Here is a 17,178-nt window from a genome sequence, read left to right as displayed (position 1 = left end):
TGGGTTGCTGCTAGCCCGAACCCCACTCACCAGAAAGGAAATATCCGTTAAGCAAAGCATTAAAAGAATTTGTTCAGCAGAAAATAAGTTTAATAAACATGGCCAGCAAATGTCCTGATTTTCTACAGAGAAATTATCACTCGGAACTCATTCATAATTCTTTCATCATGTTCTCTTCTAGACCAAAGCTGGATAAAGATAGTGTAATTTTTGCAACGACATATATCGCAAAGCACTTTGCAACACCACAGCCAACATATGAATATCCTTGCAATGGAGCGCGCTGTGAAACATGTGCGTTCACAATGACATGTAAGCTGTCGCGCACGGGTTTTAGAACAAATAATTTCTTGTTGTATGGGCAGGAATAATATACTCACGCGGAACCATTTTTTTCCTACACCTGTCGCGCACAGCACCACATCTAATTTCGTACTGAAAATTCGCCAGTCCGTCCATGATAATTCAGTCAGTGTCTCTTACCTGATCACCTGTAAGAAATGCAATTTGCAATACATTGGCGAAACTTCGAGCTAATGAGAGAGAGATTATATGGCTATAAATTCGACATCCGCGACAACGTCCAATCCCGGCCGAATTGCTATTCATTTCGACCTTTCCGAAGCATGATTTGTAAGTATCATCTTAGAATAGAAGGTTCGAAAATGACAAGAAGCTCAAAAATAGGGAATCCTTTCCCAAATCCCTCCAGCACCAAGCCTTCAACATCAGTCCTGGTTCCTATTACACCAATTACCTTAAAGGAGGTCTGAAAGCCATCTCTAAAATTTACCGTTCCGAACGCGTTGTGGAAGCAGGTCCCTTGTGGTGCCTGCCCTGATGCAAAAGGGATCAGGCGAACCTGAGCCTTACTTGATGATTAACACGAAAATTTTCTCTGTGCACGATGTTTTTCGTGCAAAAAAAATGACACTTGAACACCGCCACGCGTGTTCCCACTCGACTCGCTCCTCCGCGTGTCAAACCAGGAGGAGAATGAAAAAAAAAAAAAAAGCGTAATTGGTGACGTAATAAAAGTTGAAAGCGGCGACCGCGCTTCTATGCGGGTCAGTGGCAGTGCTGACTTGGTTTCTTTTCTTTCTTTCCGTTTTCTTTCCCTCTGCTTTCTCCCTGTCAATGGATGAATAAGGTGAAACCCCTGTTCTCGAAATTCATGTTCTGGAAATAAGGAAAAGGGGAAATGCTGCTTTGTAAAATGATATGCCGCGACTAAGAACATATAACATCACTATTTAACCACTCAAATTCAGGAATTTTCTATATGTGTCCAAATCGTCTTAGCGAACGAAAGACACATTTAGAAGCAATTTGGCTTAGCAGGGCGGCATGTTGGTTGGTTAGTTGTGTGCATGCAATATTATGGCTGGGGACCTGGGGTTACAGTTTGCCGTTGGCAGTTTTCCACGCTAGTCACGTGTTGCTTGCACGCTGATATGTCGTCTGACGCAAACTTAACCGGTGTTGTCGGTCACTATATGGTGGATAAAACTGATGCACTATATATATATATGGTGACAAAACAAACTGAAGCAGCGCTTAGTGCTGCACTGTGTTTATACGTATTGCCACCAACAACACAACAAGAAACAGTCACCACGATAACGAACAGCATACAAAACACAAACAGGGACAGAACAGCGTTCAACTGGCACATGATGACATGAAGTTTATTTTCATAATCCACCGGAAGGTCGCCTTAGGGAAAGCAAGGTCAAGTGGGGAGGGGATGACCGCTTTTTGGTTGACTTCCGTTCGGGGAGTTCAATGAGGATGCCTCTAGCCTCTACAATCTCACGGCCTAACCTTGAACAATGTCTGTAGATAGGGTAATTGCCACCTTTCGTAGTGAAAAATACCGGCTGAGGGAGAGGAGGTGGAATAGAGGGAAATGAGGAAATGTACGCGGCAAAGGGAAAGTAAGTGAGGGGTGGACAGTATACAGAGAGAGAGAGAGAGAGAGAAAGAACGAGCGTACTGGCTCAAGACAACAATGATAATAATAATGAATAACTAAGAAAACGACTGGTGACTACGGAGTTGGGTCTGTGCTCCAGATTTATTCAAGCTGCAGCGGAATGTTGAAAGGAAAACCCCGTAAAAGCCCCTATGAAAGGTGTTGTGTCACAAATACCGGCAAAAGGCTGCTGGTATCACCTTCCTACCGGCAACCGACAAAGAGAGCAAATAACCGGCCGTGCCGGTATAATACCGGCCTGGTGGCAACCCTATCTGTAGACCAATCTTCGTTTACTGTATCTGATAAACAAAAGAAAAAGGAAAAGTAACCTCTTCCACCGTTGCAGCGGGGTTCTGAGTGAAAAATAGCAGACGACGTTCTTCGAAACCAATCAGGGGCTCCACTTTTCTGACGTCAAAATGACGCAAGCGGCTCGACGGCTCGTTCCGGGTATTGCCGTCGTTGCGCATGGTCGCGATTTTCAAAATCGAATTCTGCGATATTTATGCACCTGTTGATAGTATTACTTCGCATGGTGCATTTTAATAAGCTTACTAACCGCTTGGTTAAAAAAAAATGCTAGTGATTAAAGTGCTTTCCTAGCTCCTTTAATGTATCTACGCAACATTTAATTATCACTTATTTTTTGTTTTTCCGGTTATATACAGGGCAAAAAAATGTAACTGTGGCGACGTGCTCGCCGGAAAATTGTGGTACTTCCGGCAATTACCTTCTGGGAACTTTTGCTGCAATTTAGCAAGGCTTTGGACAATTTGTAAACAATTAATTTTTTTTATTAAACTTTGAAAATTGCCAGAAATATGAAGTCAACCACGGATAACCACAGGCCCACCAACAAAAACTATTCACAGTATAGCATCAGAAATAGTCGAAAAAAATTAGTAAGAATTATGATTTGGCCCCGCGTACTTGATTGTCAAAAAGGAAAGCGCCCGGGAGGTGCGGAGAGAGCCCTAGTAGCACATATTGTGGCCTCGACGTTGCAGCAATGTTGCGAATGTTGTCCAATGTGGGGCAACGTTTATCAACATTTCGCAACGTTCCTGCAACATTATCAAAAGTGGACCAACGTTACTTGACATTCAGCAATGTTCAAGCAACATGGAAGGTCAACATTTGAGCAACGTTGCGGCCGAACGTTCCTGCAGCATTGTCAGAAGTGGACCAACGTTACTTGACATTCACCAATGTTCATGCAACATTGCAGAGCAACGTTGGAGGAATATTGCGGCTGTACGTTTCCTGAACGTTGTTTATTGACTTTCCAGCAACATAACACTGCGTAACACTCTTACCCACAGAGGAAACCTACCGGTTTTACAGCTCCAAACAGTAGGTAATTACATTAGAGACGAAAGCTTGAATTAAAAACACAGTACATGACAGGGAGGGATGTCAAAAATGTTGTTGAGTGCACTTGACTCTTGCAGATGCAAGGGCTAACTACAAGAACGCATCCTGGTCACCGTTGCAAACGTTGTACGCACTGCTACACTTAATGAGCATGCCCCCAACACTTCGCATTTTAGTATATGCCTCATCCTGTTCGCAAATAGAGCCTACTGCTTGATGACAGTATCTCTATATCCAAACGGGATACCTACAGGGATACCCAAGCGGTCTCCCCTAGCCCCACTCCAGTATAAGTGAAGCGGAGATTTGCAGAGCTCAATTCGGCTAACAGTGGCGTGCAAGTGATTGCAGTCAGTATGCATCTCTGATCCGACGCAAAAAAAAAAAGAAAAGTAAGAAGAAGTAGAAATAATAGCGCACAAATACCTCCGCCAACCTCTTGCCAATATTACCTAAATGTTGTCATAACGTTGCCCTTATGTGGAATGTTGCAGTTGTCATGTTGCCGCAATGTTGTATAACATTTTCTAGCAACGTTGCTAGAACGTGGCCTGAAGAGGACATTAGCGACGTCTATGCAACGTTTGAAGAAAACATTGGGGCAACGTTTCGGCAACATAGTGTGCTACCAGGGAGAAGGAAGTGTTGGCCACCACATTCCCCTGCATTATCACGAAGAAGGCAAAACCTCCTCTTGACGCACATTTCGCGCACGCTTCTTTGCGAAAATCAAGCAGTCGGGGCTAAATCGTCATTTTTAGTGCGGTACTGTTGCGATACAAGTTTTCGTCTGTGGTCTGCGGTTGCCTGTGGAGGACTTCATATTTCTGTAAAAAAAGTGAGGTTCGCTTGGATATTTTCAAAGTTACAAAGTTTCCAGGAGGTATTGCCGGAAGCCCCACAATCCACCTGCGAGTACGTCGCCAATTCGAATTTTTTATCACTTCAGTTAGATCCCCGCGTTCAGTTAAATTAAATAAGTGGCGAACGGATGCACTAATCGCGGAACTTTCTGTGTCCGTACGGTGCCACCTTACAAGCTGCGCACCGTGTGAATGAGCGGGAGGCGCTCATTATTTAAATAAAAATTCAAATGAGTTTCGTGAAAAGCATATGACTTCTAAAGCAGGGTGCCGTCGGCATTAAAATGGGTACTACCTCTTTTGAGATCTTCAGTGTACACCTTCTACAGAAAAATCTGAGTAGGTCATTTGTTGCAATCATTAATTGGTTTCGGTCTACATATTTTTGTCGCGGCTGGTCGTGGTGAAGCTTAAAAAAGTTTCGCAGGGTGATATGCATCACTATCGCCTAAATTCATTTAAATTCACGGGTTTTGATAGAAATCACAGTTGCAAAAAAAAAAAAAAATAACTGCAAACAAATGTTACACCTGACTATAAATTGCACAGTCGCCCGCGGGAAACTGCCAACACCGAACTTGGACTAACCTAATCATAAACTAATCAACGTGCTGTTTCGCCGTGTGCGCCCTGATAAGCCAAACTGCCGTTAAAATGTGGCTTCCGTTCGCTAGAACGATTTGAACAGACACCATGCAGAAACCCGTGAATTTGAGTGGAATTATGCCGTGCTTAAACACGGCACATCGTCTTACGAAGCAATCGAGCATTTTCCAATTGTGCCGAGAACGTGAATTTGGAGGCCGGGGATTCAACCGGGAATATCGACGCGTATTTATAGAGTATATTGTATTTAAGGCCCTGTATTTTGAATACTATTTGTGGTATCTTGGTATCTTACTCAATACTTTTTCGGGGGAGTATGTACTCTATCTCAAATACATTTTGTGGCACCTTCTACTCGATATACTCTAACTATACTTTTTGGATCGCCTCTCAGTTTTCCATTTTCTCTCTTTTTCTTTTCATTGGCATGCTCGCTCTGCGGGAATTTCCATTCCGACCCCGTACGTTGACCTGAATGTTTTCTTTTTTTCTGGAAGATAAGAATTCGAAGAGCAAGGGTTTCATAATGAGTGCCCTGTAGCTGCAGCAGAGTTCTGCAAAATATCCCCTCTGACTCTGCTAGCCTTCTAGGACACCCCTGCTTGACAAGCTTCTATACTTTTTCAATTTGTAAGGTATATAATGTAATGTTTGTATGTAGTAGGTTGTGTGTATGACAGATCGGTCAGTGACCACAGCAAGCCCTGGTATTTATGGACATAAAAAAGTCATCCTGCGTTGTCAGTTCGCAGAATGAAGCCAACGAAAGAGGCGCGTTCACTCTCATTGCCAAACCTTCGGACGATTTTCGAATATGTTTCGGAAACCGATAATAATATTTCAGTCAAATGCAAGCTTTGCTTACAACAAGAACATGCTTTCGACCAGGAAGACATCAAACTCAACGTGTTTCAAACTCAAACGTGTCTACTCACGTTCACGTACTTTTCTACGACGCCTACCAAAGTATCTTAAGTGTATCTTAAATACTTTCGGAAGTATTTGCTACTTTAACTTAATTACTTTCATTTTCAAGTATTTATACTCTATCTTAATTACAATTTTTCGTCAGTACTTACTATCTTATTTTAAATACTTCTTGAGGTATCTTGTACATGTCTGCCTGCCAATGACAAGTGCAAAAGTGCATGTATAAAAATAGGACCTGTGGTCACTTTGTGTTTTTTTTTAGTGGTAGTACTATGGTGTGACGGAAAGCTTTTTTGTACTTCATATCTCAGGGAGCGGTATGCTACTTCTGTACTGATAAGGAACACTGAAAACTTTTGCCCTCTTATTTCTTCTCTTTTCAACAATCATTTTTTTCTAACCAAGCCGTTTACATGACTGCTAGAACGTACCATGCGAAACATTGTGTTGTTGCTAGAACAGTTCTTATGTTGTCCTGTGTCAAGTGTGTTCAATTGCGTGTGTTGTGTTTTTTATTTTTTCACTCGTGTAATGGCAGGTCAACAGTATCACTGAATAAATAAATGAATAAACGAAAAGGTTGTTGCTGTGTTCGCTGGTACACAGGCAAGCTTTTTATCACCAGCAGAGAGAATCTCTGTCCCTCCAGGCTATTTCGTATTTACCTTGGTATTTACAGACGAAAGGAGTGGTGATCCTAGTGATACTGGGCTGCGGGTGGACATCGCTGGCTGGAGCAACAAACAAACAAAATTCTGCGTGACTAATACTGTCTGATCTTTGCAGTCCCTATCATGTCTCGTAAGAGCAAAATAACTCATACGTTTCAATCACTTGTTTATTTACAGCAATTTACAAATGCACCATCTCCCATCCTCCATCCGCCTTTCTTCTGAGTGGCGGTTGAGTGTGAGGGACAAATTAGAAAAGTTGGATTGTACATGGCCATAGCAGTCGTTTGAGATATTGGGGGTAAAAGATTGCTGTGGCCATAGATACCCTGCTAGCAAAGTTGAAGGCGTTGGTAATGGGAAGGGCTCGGAATGAGATACACAATGTGAAGAGAGTCGTTCGCTTCCGGCTGCAAAAAAAGATGGAAAAGCAGGTGGCATTCAAAAGTAATCATAAACATAAGTGGAGCTAAGCTAAGCCAAATGCTGAAGCACTGGAGCCAAAAGAGTCCGAGACTCAAAGGGAAATGAGTGTGAGGTCTCCAAAAGATAGATAGATATTGATAGTTTATTTGTCTGCCTGTACATTATGTGTTGTTACCTATGGGACTGCTAGGACAAGCCTGTTACGCACTCCCATAGGTAACAACACATCATGTATAGGTAGACGAATATAATCTTGTGAGGCAACATTTGGCATCTCGAGTAAATTAAAAAACTCCTGGATATAAAACAAGAGAAAGATCAAGACTACTATTATCGACCGATACATGCTGTAATATTACAAAATTTAGCTTATCTTTGGTACGCAAAACACATTTCAAACCAAGCAAAAAATGCAAAAAGTAATCGGTGAACTCAAAGACAATCATACAACAGGGTTGTACATGCACGCAAGGAAATACACTAACTTTCCTCTTGAACAGAAAATATATAGTTATTGATCTAGTGTATATGAAATGGCAATTTATTCCATAAGTCTGGGTCAGTGTAATACAGTGAGTGTGTTCCATATCTTGCGTGTGGTGGGGATAGACGAAAGTAGAGAAATCCCGTCGTAGCAGATATGGGAAAACAATATTAGTGACGGTTACAATATGCGGCATGTCAGCAGTGCAGATCAAACTTTGTATTTTGTAACTAATAGGAACGAGAAAGGAAAAATGATGGAATTAGCTGCTGGAATTCTAAGTATTGTTCGTAGTACTAGCTTTGGAATCAGTAACAAAGACCGTACACTTCAGCTGCACAATTAAGGTGCGAGTGAACTAAGGTGTAGTAGACTTTCAACATCATTGGAACAGGAAGGAACCTGATTTTTGACAAGGCATATAATGATGCAGAACATGAACATGAACATCAGAGTGGGCCGACCTACAGCAGTGAGAGGTCACGTCTGTGCATGATACGATGCACCTTATCTCGTTCACTCTGTCTCAGAAATATGGGGCATAGCAAACTCATACAAATGCAAAATTGTGTTGCTTTGCATATATTCCGGCCTCCCTTAGGATGACTTTGTTGGCTGAGCTGAGGTTTTCACATATAAAGAATGGCACACGCCATTATGGGCCTAGAACACTTGTAAGGTTCAGGAGCTCGGTACACTGTGGTAAGCTTTTACAAAAAACACCTCCCCTTTGTAACAGAGAATATGGACATCTGATGCTGGAAAAGGAGGAGGATGCAAAAAATCAACAAGGGAAAGTGGTAAAAATGCTGCATGAAAGATGGAAGTCACTGAAAACGTTAGCAGGCTGTAGGACTCGAACCCACATCTTCTGGATTGGTAATCGGTAATCCAGAAGATGTGGGTTCGAGTCCTACAGCTGGCTAACCTTTTCAGTGACTTCCATCTTTCATGGTTAATTTCTTAGGCAACTTGAAGCCTTGTATGTGATTGTCCCTTCTATGTTGTTCCAGCCTCAGAACATCAGTTCTCTCTAGTGAAGTGGTGCTTGTGTTCAGATCGCCTGGAAACACATTTACATATCAGGCTTTTGGAATTAATTATTTCTGGATACTCATATTGACCGTCTGAGGAAGCTATGCAGCAGATTGATGACAGGCTCTTGCAAAAGGGTCAAGGCAAAAGCATTATGCCTACTTGGCATGACTCCTCAGTGACGATGATCAGGCACACTTGATATACTGATGCAGATACATCCGGTAGGTGGTCTCCTAACTGCTAACATTAGGAAAAGCAAGCATGTTACCATGAATGTGAAACACAGTGATAATCCTGCTGAGTGTCCTGAGTATAGCAGTGGTCTCAAAGAACAAACAAAAGAAAGCAGGAACTTAACTGATACAGGATTGGCAATGGGAGAAAGAAGGCAAGACACATATCAACATATCCTTTAGTATCAACATGTGGACTACACAACGAATCCAAAGGATATGCTATTCTACATTTTCCAAAAATGACACTCACATTTGAGTCGAAGTCCCTAAATACAGAAATTTCTGAAAAATAAAAAAGGAAGAGTCCCGAAATGAATTTTGGAACTGTTTTGTAAGGTCTGGTTGTATGATACTGTGATTGAATGTTTTCGTCTTAGGCTCAGTGAAATGTATGACCACGAAGCAATGAGCTACACGTATCCTACTGTATCACAGAGAGGATATGATGACACACAAAAATGGGTGACATATGCCAGCCTGCTAAAAAAAGTCTAGTTTTTTGTGCCGCACAGTATGAATAATTCACATTAGACTCTCATGCACTCCTTGCCTGGTGTGCAAATCACAGACAAGCACAGTAGATGGAGAAAAGTATACTGTGTGTGATAGTGTCAGCAGCTATGGCATAGAAAATGTGTTACTATGATCGAGGACCCTGCTTGCGGTTGTCCTCTACGGAAAATCGTAACTGTAATTTCAAAGACTGCGTAGGGCTTCATGAAAATGTTGTTGGTGCACTACTCACATTCAGTATTCAAGGAGGCCAAATATGCAAAAACCTTCATCAGATACATCTATACAATGAATGTTAGAAGGAATTTCTGAGCCTAAGAAATTTTCATTCGTTGTGTGCACGATCAATATATGAACTTTTACCTGTTAAGTGAGAGAAAGACTTTGGTAGCAGATTGCTTCTGCAGAGGTGAAGACTTCATCAAATCAAAGATCAGCACACTTGGTCTCCATCATAGAGACCAACCACGAGGACAGTGAAGGCTTGGAGTAACAAAGAAAACAGGTTTCGAGCATCGGAAGGACTGCTTTTCAGAGAAGACCTGCAAGTAATAGAAATATTTTTACGTGAGTTTCACATACATAAAATGGCCATGCATGTCGGTCATTATTGGGCACATGCAGTGTTCACTGGAACGATCGTCTATTTTGCCCTTGACCCGACTACTTTTAATTAGGTCATCAGTCTAAAATCCTTACTTGACGAAAAACAAAATGCCTTCGAACAGCTAGGCACATTATGAGCAGATTCATTTCACGTGTGATTGCATATGAAAGTAAGAAGCAAAAAAGAAAAGTTACTGTCTAGTTATTGTTAAATACCACGGACTGTGCTGTAATGTGCTGAGCAAAAGTAAGAGCAAACAATCAGAGCTTTTGTTGTCATAAATATCTCCGATGTCAAGCGTCCCCAGTATTCTTGATGAAGGTAGACTTTTCCTCATCTTGTACATGAGCAACAGGTACAGTTGATCTGTTCAGTTGTAACTAGCAATCATCCTTTGAACTGTTCTCTGCTTCAGCAATGCCAGCAGAACAACAGAAGTGTTACCTGCGATGACTTTATGCTGCATGACCTGAACAGTGTGTATGGTACATGTTTACCTGCTGTCTCTGTCTCAAAATTTGGAATATATTGCTCACAGGAATAAGAGGTGCCGATTGTCTGTGTAAAAAGTTACGTGAATATATGTAATTAGAACTTCTACATATTTGTATATATTTGGGCCTTTGGGTAGCTCTGTTTGTACCCTAATAATTCAATGTTCTATTATCATTTCTGTTTCTTTTTCCCATGCCGCAAGTGTCTCCACTAGAATTTGCTATTGACCCCTCGGCACAGGTAGGTATATATGTTAAATAAATAAATAAGTAAAAATCAATGGAGAGTACCCTGGCAAAAGGATCAAAATAATTACACGTGTGGAGAGTGATCGCTTTCAGTTAAACTTCTTGGCAAGTATTGCAAGCAGCAATAAGTATTCTTTTTTGTCTTTTCTTCAGAAAAAAAGAGGCTAGAAGCGTTCGAGGAAGAGGATACTATTAATGGAGAAAAAATAGATTGGAGGCTGTTTCAAGCACCACTCAGAACATGGTCTGAATCACTTATCTATCTCTGGACAGCGTGCAGAGAGAGAAAAAAAGAGGGATTCCATATACAAAGCATTTTAAGCATTGCACATGGGTATCCGTTCCATGTCAGTTCACTTTACGAGACACGAAAAACCAAAATTGCCAAAAATGTACTTTACCTGACTCAGTTTTTCTGAAACGTTAGTGTAGAAAATTTCGAGAGGATCAATTAATGGCTAAGATATGATGCACACGTACAGGGTGGATCAGGAGGGCAACATCCATTAATTGGGTGGATCGTACCTTGGTAAGACTGCAATGCTATGCGTGCTGGGGTAGCGTATATGGTGAATGAAAGATTTGTACATGGGCTCTGATTTTTCCATAATGCCCATGCAATTAGTAACTACGATCAAGTGTGTCATGTACAGAATTGTTTGGAATCATCAAAGTCTTACTCAAAGCAATTATGCAAGTTTTCAGGAACCATGTTATTTAAGATAAAAAAATTTGGCGAAGGGGACAGAACAGGCCTCCGAAACGGGTATAGGTGAGCAAGCCTTCTGTTGTCAGATGGGTAAATATGAGTGACTGAAGCTAAATTTCGATCAGCATATAACAATAATAATAATTTATTTCACCAATGACACTTGGTGAGGGGATACAGACAAAAAGCAGCAAGAACTGCAGCCTGACGAGGTCTGACCCTCCTTTAATATCAGGTGACAAAAGGCAAATAAGATGCCACATGTAATTTGGCTCTAAAGCAAGTCAAGGAAGAGAAATGATTTGGAAAGGGGGACGGAACTGGTCTCAGAGACAAGTAGAAGGCTCGCCTTATCTTGACAGAGGAGTAAGTATTAGCACCACAGGTGCCAAATTTGTGCTAAGCATATCAGGAGGCAAAGGGAAATCAGATGCCATAACTTATTTTGCTCAAAAAGGAGGTTATTGGGGAGAAAAGGTCTCAGAGAGGAGTAATAGGTTGCCTTATGTTGCAATTTCACCTGTGGGTGATGAAGTTGAAATAACAAGACGGGATATTTTAGCAAATGTCAGTGTGGTGACAACTAAGGATACCTTGAAAGATGTATGGCGTGAAATGCACATAGAAAGAGGAAGCCAAATTACGCGTGCTTCGTTTTTAAGCTCTGCAATATCAACAAGAAGAAAACACAGCAGGTGTAGCTTAGTTTTTCCATGCTCACATTGAGTGAAAAAAGCATTTCGTCTGAATGTAAGATGTGTCTTGAGTATGCTTGGAACACAGGCAGGGAGCCACTGCAAATAAATCGCTTGTAACATGAAGCATACTTGTTTTTAGTGTTGAAAAAGCCATTCTTACACAGAGTAGATGTGCTTATGTACATGCATTTATTCCGGGAAAATCTTAAGTAATGCCAAAGGATGGAAGATGCAAGGCAAAAGATTGGAAGATGCGCACCTGTTAAAAAGCTCAATAAGGGTTCTTGACTCCATCCAGATGACAGTTGTGTTTACAATATGGGATGCCATGAAAGGTCAGTTGTAAGTCATGCATAACTTAATTGTGGGTCCTGCAAAAGAACATAAGATAAATACCAAACATAAATATATAGTGTAGTGAGCCCCCCGACGAAGTAAGTAGTGCTCGGAATGGTACGAATCCCTCCCCAGATGTTCCTTTGGACCCGATGAACAGGATAAATGCAATTAATCGACCTTATTCGAGAAATAAATATGTGAAAGATTGGAGCACAGACGAGCAGACTGGTCGAGGACCCACGGCTACTTCGATCGATCACTGCGAAATAACTACTGCTCGGAATGGTACAAATCCCTCCCCAGATGTTCCTTTGGACCCGATGAACAGGATAAATGCAATTAATCGACCTTATTCGAGAAATAAATATGTGAAAGATTGGAGCACAGACGAGCAGACTGGTCGAGGACCCACGGCTACTTCGATCGATCACTGCGAAATAACTACTGCTCGGAATGGTACAAATCGCTCCCCAGATGTTCCTTTGGACCCGATGAACAGGATAAATGCAATTAATCGACCTTATTCGAGAAATAAATATGTGAAAGATTGGAGCACAGACGAGCAGACTGGTCGAGGACCCACGGCTACTTCGATCATCACTGCGAAATAACTACTGCTCGGAATGGTACAAATCCCTCCCCAGATGTTCCTTTGGACCCGATGAACAGGATAAATGCAATTAATCGACCTTATTCGAGAAATAAATATGTGAAAGATTGGAGCACAGACGAGCAGACTGGTCGAGGACCCACGGCTACTTCGATCGATCACTGCGAAATAACTACTGCTCGGAATGGTACAAATCCCTCCCCAGATGTTCCTTTGGACCCGATGAACAGGATAAATGCAATTAATCGACCTTATTCGAGAAATAAATATGTGAAAGATTGGAGCACAGACGAGCAGACTGGTCGAGGACCCACGGCTACTTCGATCATCACTGCGAAATAACTACTGCTCGGAATGGTACAAATCCCTCCCCAGATGTTCCTTTGGACCCGATGAACAGGATAAATGCAATTAATCGACCTTATTCGAGAAATAAATATGTGAAAGATTGGAGCACAGACGAGCAGACTGGTCGAGGACCCACGGCTACTTCGATCGATCACTGCGAAATAACTACTGCTCGGAATGGTACAAATCCCTCCCCAGATGTTCCTTTGGACCCGATGAACAGGATAAATGCAATTAATCGACCTTATTCGAGAAATAAATATGTGAAAGATTGGAGCACAGACGAGCAGACTGGTCGAGGACCCACGGCTACTTCGATCGATCACTGCGAAATAACTACTGCTCGGAATGGTACAAATCGCTCCCCAGATGTTCCTTTGGACCCGATGAACAGGATAAATGCAATTAATCGACCTTATTCGAGAAATAAATATGTGAAAGATTGGAGCACAGACGAGCAGACTGGTCGAGGACCCACGGCTACTTCGATCATCACTGCGAAATAACTACTGCTCGGAATGGTACAAATCCCTCCCCAGATGTTCCTTTGGACCCGATGAACAGGATAAATGCAATTAATCGACCTTATTCGAGAAATAAATATGTGAAAGATTGGAGCACAGACGAGCAGACTGGTCGAGGACCCACGGCTACTTCGATCATCACTGCGAAATAACTACTGCTCGGAATGGTACAAATCCCTCCCCAGATGTTCCTTTGGACCCGATGAACAGGATAAATGCAATTAATCGACCTTATTCGAGAAATAAATATGTGAAAGATTGGAGCACAGACGAGCAGACTGGTCGAGGACCCACGGCTACTTCGATCATCACTGCGAAATAACTACTGCTCGGAATGGTACAAATCCCTCCCCAGATGTTCCTTTGGACCCGATGAACAGGATAAATGCAATTAATCGACCTTATTCGAGAAATAAATATGTGAAAGATTGGAGCACAGACGAGCAGACTGGTCGAGGACCCACGGCTACTTCGATCATCACTGCGAAATAACTACTGCTCGGAATGGTACAAATCCCTCCCCAGATGTTCCTTTGGACCCGATGAACAGGATAAATGCAATTAATCGACCTTATTCGAGAAATAAATATGTGAAAGATTGGAGCACAGACGAGCAGACTGGTCGAGGACCCACGGCTACTTCGATCATCACTGCGAAATAACTACTGCTCGGAATGGTACAAATCCCTCCCCAGATGTTCCTTTGGACCCGATGAACAGGATAAATGCAATTAATCGACCTTATTCGAGAAATAAATATGTGAAAGATTGGAGCACAGACGAGCAGACTGGTCGAGGACCCACGGCTACTTCGATCGATCACTGCGAAATAACTACTGCTCGGAATGGTACAAATCCCTCCCCAGATGTTCCTTTGGACCCGATGAACAGGATAAATGCAATTAATCGACCTTATTCGAGAAATAAATATGTGAAAGATTGGAGCACAGACGAGCAGACTGGTCGAGGACCCACGGCTACTTCGATCATCACTGCGAAATAACTACTGCTCGGAATGGTACGAATCCCTCCCCAGATGTTCATTTGGACCCGATGAACAGAATAAATGCAATTAATCGACCTTATCCGAGAAATAAATATGTGAAAGATTGGAGCACAGACGAGCAGACCGACCCACGGCTACTTAGATCGGTAACTGCGAAATAACTACTGCTCTGAATAGGCAAAAATGCTGCCACAGAAGCTTAGGAAGCTTACTTGACGAGATGAACGAGGTAAGAACAAGTGACACACTTACCCTGTTTAATATTAAAACTGGGCTCACTTAAATCCAACAACAAGCGAGGCTTCCCAAACGGCACGGGGACAAAATAGCCAGTGATCCACTATATGCCAACGCAATCGGCACGTAGCCTCGTTCCCAGGGTCGATCTTGACCTTCTCCTATCTTGAATATGTGACTCACTCGTCCAAGGGCATGGCGTTCCTGTGCATGTGCGCGAAGTTTTGTTTGCTAAAGTGCTGTGTAAAAGGTACAGTATGTCATATTTTTTACAATATTGTGATGAAATCGTGAGCGATCCTTTCTTGTTTCGTTTTTGTGTAATTTGAGTGTCCGTGAAGCTGTGACAACTTTTCCTTAGATTGTGATGCGACATTTGTCACTGCTATGGTGAGATGCGTGTACACAAAGCTTTTCCAAGAAATATGTTTGGTTGTTGGTCTAAAATAAGGTGATGTGATCCTGATAATTTACGCCGTTGCGTGCAATCGTATTCATCTTGGCTCGATGTGGAACGGAAACATGGGAACATTTGGCTAACAAAGCACGGTGTTATGTGATTTCTGCTGGGATATGTTTTCTTCGGGCAAGCGAATAACAGTTCTCGTGTGTCGTGAACCCGTCGTGTTTGGATATCAGATTTTATAACGACTGTGAGGATCCGCTTTTAGTCGAAGAACGTAACTTTGTAAAGTGTGTCGCATACATATAACGCTCCTCGAACTTTGTTACTGATGAAAGATGGAAGTCACTGAAAAGGTTAGCCAGCTCTAGGGCTCGAACCCACATCCAACCCACCTCTCATGCTCATTGTTACTGCGTTTTAGTGGCGCGAAAACAACTAGTAACTGTGTCACTGTAATGTGCATGTTCTTAAACGTTTGAGTGACCTGAAGTTTTGAGGGAAAGTTTTACTTGTGGTCCGCCATACAAGATTGCAGAACATAAATTTGTGATATATAAGAGAAAATAAAGCCTCAGTTTAACTGACGATTGCATAAAGCGAGATTTTCTAAATAACATTCCAGTGGGCCGGGGCAGATCACACACTATGTTGTGCACGTGCGTGTTCCGTATCAGATATTTGTTGGACCAAACTCCTAAGAGTGTCAGGGTGGGTGCTCTAAAAGGTCAGTCACATTTTCGTGCAATACGTGATATCTCCTTGACACGATACCTCCATGACGCACAGACTTCTGCTTCAGAGTAAAGCATTTATGCCAGAAAAACCTACGAAAAAATTGCGGTTACCAAGCGCTGTGTAATGAAATCAATACGACCACGCAAACTTTCACCTCCATCCATCGGTATATCGCATAGGAAATACATGAAGACGAACGTTTGTGTGGCCGTATTTATTTTGTTACGCAGTGGCTCGTAACCACTATTTTTTCGTAGGTTTCTTTGGCGTAAATTATTCACTGTGTGGCAGCAGAAGTCTGTCTGTCAAGTAGGTAAAGCATCACGCGTGAAAATGTCACTAACCTTTTATAGCACCCACCCTGTACATTGTGTGCTTCTATTACTCGCTGTGATTTGAAATTAACATGGATGTCGTCCTCGGGTTTATTTATTGCTGTGAAGGAAATTGGAAATTGGCTTAAGATTTAACCAGGTACTTAAATTTGATAGATTAATGTCACTCGCTGGTGATTTTAGATCACTATGTTGAAAGAAATAGAGAAGTGTCCTCCACATTTTGTCAAGTTGGACATATTTGTACTGAGGATTTTGCACTATGAAGTTTGTCCACCAGCTGACCTGCATCTATGCCACGCTGTCAGTTAAAACTTACTGTTAGAATGGTCTCCAAAGGCTAGTCTTTGCCGCAAGTCACTTCACTGTGCCTCCAATCCCGCCACACGGTCGTTTTCCGTGCGAGGTCCTTAGGAAGTTCCATGTCGCTGGAACCCCAAAATCATCTTCGTGAAAGCACAAGTTTATGAAGCTCTTTCTTGTCTTTGTTCTATTGTGGAGCAGCACAATGTAAAATATAATTAGGGATCCGGGTTTTCGGATTTATCCGAAAAAATTCGAAAAACATACTCCAGTAAAATTTTAAGCAATTTGGATTAATCCGAAAAACTCCGCTTGGCAGATGTTTTCCCTGATAACCGGGGTATTGTTCTTGGCCTTTTTTTGTGTCCTGGCTTTCTTCTGACCCTGGATACCGGCCCCAAAGCAACATAATAATGGTTTCCGTGACCTAGCGGTTTCTTCGGCGTCCATCTTGACCAC

At 42.1% G+C, this 17,178-nt stretch overlaps 2 long non-coding RNA genes across 7 annotated transcripts in view; one reads left to right on the top strand and one right to left on the bottom strand.

Annotated features, from left to right (window-relative positions):
- Positions 1 to 6,571: 6,571 nt before the first annotated feature.
- LOC135388481 (uncharacterized) lies at positions 6,572 to 15,112 on the bottom strand. Of its 3 annotated transcripts, XR_010421398.1 has the most exons (4): positions 14,956 to 15,110; positions 12,136 to 12,247; positions 9,483 to 9,661; positions 6,572 to 8,888 (listed from the first exon to the last, which is right to left on the bottom strand). It is a non-coding gene; the product is annotated as an uncharacterized LOC135388481 (long non-coding RNA). The 3 variants fall into 3 exon arrangements; XR_010421400.1 differs by lacking the exon at positions 12,136 to 12,247 and having other exon boundaries at positions 14,956 to 15,112; XR_010421399.1 differs by lacking the exons at positions 12,136 to 12,247; positions 14,956 to 15,110 and adding an exon at positions 11,900 to 12,109.
- LOC135388482 (uncharacterized) overlaps positions 15,078 to 17,178 on the top strand; it is a 278,759-nt gene continuing 276,658 nt past the window's right edge. For all 4 annotated transcript variants that reach the window (XR_010421404.1, XR_010421402.1, XR_010421403.1 and 1 more), the window contains exon 1: positions 15,078 to 15,190. This is a non-coding gene — a long non-coding RNA (uncharacterized LOC135388482). The remainder of the gene's footprint in view (positions 15,191 to 17,178) is intronic.

This window comes from Ornithodoros turicata, chromosome 3 (assembly GCF_037126465.1).
Source record: "Ornithodoros turicata isolate Travis chromosome 3, ASM3712646v1, whole genome shotgun sequence".
Classification (NCBI taxonomy): domain Eukaryota; kingdom Metazoa; phylum Arthropoda; class Arachnida; order Ixodida; family Argasidae; genus Ornithodoros; species Ornithodoros turicata.
This window is presented reverse-complemented; position numbering and strand designations above follow the sequence as displayed.